This window comes from Mirounga leonina, unplaced genomic scaffold, assembly GCF_011800145.1.
Source record: "Mirounga leonina isolate KUSES-001 unplaced genomic scaffold, KU_Mleo_1.0 Mir_154, whole genome shotgun sequence".
Taxonomy (NCBI): Eukaryota; Metazoa; Chordata; class Mammalia; order Carnivora; family Phocidae; genus Mirounga; species Mirounga leonina.
The window spans coordinates 4,653,269-4,656,874 of NW_023270389.1; the positions used below are offsets into that span (position 1 = coordinate 4,653,269).

The window sequence follows — 3,606 nt, forward strand, 5'->3', positions numbered from 1 at the left end:
GAGTGTGATATTAAGGGAATAATTAGGGACAAACTAGAGGACTGCTTGAACTTGGGGCCCAGGTAGAATTTAAAATGGGCACCCTGTGTTCTCCCCACCCACTCCTCTGCCTCTCCTTGATCACCGCCCCACCCCGGAACCCAGGCAGCATGGCCCCTCCTGCCCGTGCTGGGGCTTCCAGGTGCGCGCACCTGCCGTGGGCTGGGCCTCCCCTCAGCCGCAGGTCGCTGCAAGCAGAGGGGAGGGGTGCGTGGAGGGGCAGTGGCTCCTAATCCTCAGGGGAGAGGGGATGGTCAGGATGCACAGCAGGTCTGTGGTGCTCCCTCCTCCCGCACAGGTGGTTGTCCCGTTCGGGCTAGGCCTCTCGGAGGGCCCCGGGGCCTGCTCCTTCGTCCCCCAGTGCCCGTGGACCACCCACCTGTCTTGCTCCCAGCTCCTACCCCCAAAGACCAGCCTGTGAGATCCTGACCTGCCCCTCTTCCCCAGCATCCTCAGCTGGTTCCACCTTTGTCAGGGCCCCACCTGGGGCCAGCTAGGAAGGAAGGAAGGAAGGAAGGAAGGTGTGAGGAAGCAGTGAGCAGAGCACAGAATGATCCGGGAGGGAAGGGGACTGACTTCCTGGCAGCCTCAGCTCCGGTCCCGGTTCCTGCCCTGGTATCCTGTCCCAAGAATGGCCTCCGCCCAGGCTGCCTGGTGTGTTCCCTGGGCAGCCTCGCACGGCTCCAGAGATCAGGAAGACTTTTCTGGGCTGCGAGGGGAGGAGACTTCTTCATGGGCCCGAAGGAATTCTGAATCTCCGGGAGGAAAGGGACAGGGAGGGTGAAGGAGCCAAGCTCCACCACAACCACACCACCCCAGGGACGATGATTGATCGGTGAGACTCAAGAGCCGCCGCGTAAGGAGATTCCACTTCCTTGTACCCCAAAATGCCCCAAGGAACTGGCCTTGCCCCTGCAGCCACACCCAGGCCTGGGGGGCGGGATCCCTCCAGGGAGGGAGCAGCCAGGCTGCCTTGCCCCCGCTTCCTCGGGGGGCCCTACTCCACCGCTTCTGTCCCTTCTTACTCACTGGCTCCCCACACCCCTCCCATCCAGTGGTGTCATTGTCCTGACCGGTGGGGGGGTGGCACCCAGAACTGAGGTTGCCATGGTAACCACAGAGCCCGGGGCCCTCCCCCCAGGATCTCATTTGCAGCCTCCTTCCCTTTCCCAGCCCCAGCCCTCCCTCGTTCTGCAGGGTCTCCTCACCCTTCCCCTTTTCTCTGGATGTGAGCCTGTGATTACAGACCTTCCACATGCTTTCACTGCTTCACACACACACACACACACACACACACGGAGCACGTACTCACGCCACCACACGTCCAGTGCTGGCACGTACACATCCATGCCCAGAACGTGCACACGCCCGCACAGATGCCCACCACTGCCTCTTCCCCGTACCTGTGCCCACACCCAGGACGCAGCATCCACGCGCACAGCGCTGGCGACATTCCCACCCCCGGTCCTCTTGGGGGCCTCCTTGCGTGGGCCTCATGCTCTCAGAAAGCTCCTACCCACCGCCCCCCAGCCTTTGTGGGTGGCTCACTCACACAGATTAATCCCCCCCACCCCCCAAGTCTGTGTTTTAGATTCAGAGCCCTAAACCTTAACTCCTTCCAGGAGATACACACACACATACTTTCCTTCCCCAGGATCTAGTTACAATCTCTTCTTCCACGTGAAAACAGGACAGGATGACTCTAAATGCTGTCCCATTTTCCAGCTGAGGGCTTGGTCCCAGGTCTCCTCCCAGGGGCAGGGTCTTCTTGGGGGCAGCCTGCTACCCCTTCCTTTTAAGCTCTCCCCACCGCCCCCATTAATTCCTCCTGCCTGGACCCCCTCCCCATCACTCCCCCTTTCCTGTCCCGGGATTATCAGTGGGGTGGGGGCTGGGCTCTAGAGCCTGCTGCCGTGACCTAGATTTCAAGGCATTGACGGTTCCTGGTGCTGACAGTCCGAGAGCATTGTTCCTGGCCGAGGCTGGCAGGGCCACTGCTGGGCCCTTCTGTCTGCTTGCACCTGGGTGTGCAAGTGAGCGTGCCTGGGAGTGCCTGCTTGTGGGGGTCCTGCTGGCCCTGCTGCCTGGCCCATTGTGTGTGTCACGGTGCCTGCCACCAAGGGAGGCTTGTTTGTTCTGGCCCAAATAGGGGGCTGGGAATGGGGACTTCTGGGTCCATGCCTCCCTTACGATGCCATGCCTCTCTGCCTCAGTTTCTCTGCATCTAGACCAGATGCCCCCTGCTCTCTGCTGCATTCCCAGCCCACTGTTGGGGTGATTTGTGGGCAGTCTCAGCCAAGTACAAGGTCATCTAGCCCTTTGCCCCGGCCCTTGGTCTAGCCACACAGCTTACGATATAATATACTTTTTAAAATGCTTTACTTTTCTAATTATAAAAAAATATTTCTTCATTGTGTGGGGGGGAGCCCCTTTTAAAGTTACTACTAGAGCTTTACATTTTATCTCATGCAGAAAGTTCATCCTAAGGTTTGACCTTCCTTCTTCCTTAGACACACTTTCTACCTGGTGAGTGCAAGGAGGGCCTTGAATGTTCTCTCCCTTCCCACCCGAAGACCTCCTCGAGAGAGGGACGGGCTGAAGGCCCGTGAGGCCCAGCCTCACCCAGCCCCCTGTGGAGGCCGTCCCGAAGGTAGTGCCAGCCAGACGGTGACGGTGACGCAAGCAGGAGCGGCAGCCCCTCTCCTGCCCCCCTCCCAGAGCTGCATCTAAACCCCTTCCCCTGCCACCCAGCCAGCCTGGGAACTGGGCAGGGGGCCAGAGCCGGCCGCTTGGTATTCTTGGGCGCGGGGGCTGTGGGCGCAGCACAAAGGCTAGGAGAGGGGGCTGCGTGGAGGCCCGGCGGCAATCAAGGGAGAAACCAGGCTCCGCAGAGGTGGGGGGGGCTCACTGCTTCCCCTCCCCGCCCACCGGAGCCCTAAGGACTGAATACAGGGGGCACGGAGGGGCCAGGGGACCATTAGACCAAGCACCCGGCATTTTTCCAAAATGAGTCATTAGTGAGGTGGTGGGGAGTTGGGAGTGAGGGTCCCCGTTGCTTCTGGGTTAGAATGGAAGCTAGAACACACGAGCTCCAACCTTCCAACCCCCTCCGGCCCCTTCTGAGCCGCTCACTGTCACAGCCAGGCAGCCTCTGCCTGATGCTTGTTTTGGAGTCTGTCTTTCTTTCTTTCTTCCTTTCTTTCTTTCTTTTTTTCTGACAGGGGGAGGGGTTGCAGGTGGGTGGGGCGATTCTGGGGGGCCTTGGAGGCAGCGGGTGAGAGAGTCTGGAGCAGGTTGCTATGGTAACCGCCTCCTCAGTCAGGGGAGCTGTTGCCAGGGTTACTGTTGGGGAGGGGGGTGAGGAGAAAAAGATGGGGGTAAGGAGGTGTGACTTGTCACTCTAGGCTGTAGCCTGGCCCCTAGCTTCTGCGTTTCTTCCTTTCTCCTCCCACCGCCCTGAGGCCTTCCTTTCCCCCCCTCCAGCCCGGCCCTCCCCAGCCTCCCTGCTGGCCTCCGCCCTGCCTCACCGCCCCCCCCCCCCCCCCCCCCCCCCCCCCCCCCCCCCCC

At 60.7% G+C, this 3,606-nt stretch overlaps 1 protein-coding gene across 2 annotated transcripts in view; it reads left to right on the forward strand.

The window, feature by feature from the left end:
• Nucleotides 1–3,606, forward strand: part of PEA15 (proliferation and apoptosis adaptor protein 15) — a 7,886-nt gene that overhangs the window by 655 nt on the left and 3,625 nt on the right. The window contains exon 1 of one of the 2 annotated variants that reach the window (XM_035009935.1): nucleotides 2,621–2,689. The exons of the other annotated variant lie outside the window; for it this stretch is intronic. The gene's annotated coding sequence lies outside the window, so the exon portion shown is untranslated. Of the gene's footprint in view, nucleotides 1–2,620; nucleotides 2,690–3,606 lie in introns of those variants that run through there. 2 annotated transcript variants of the gene reach the window in all.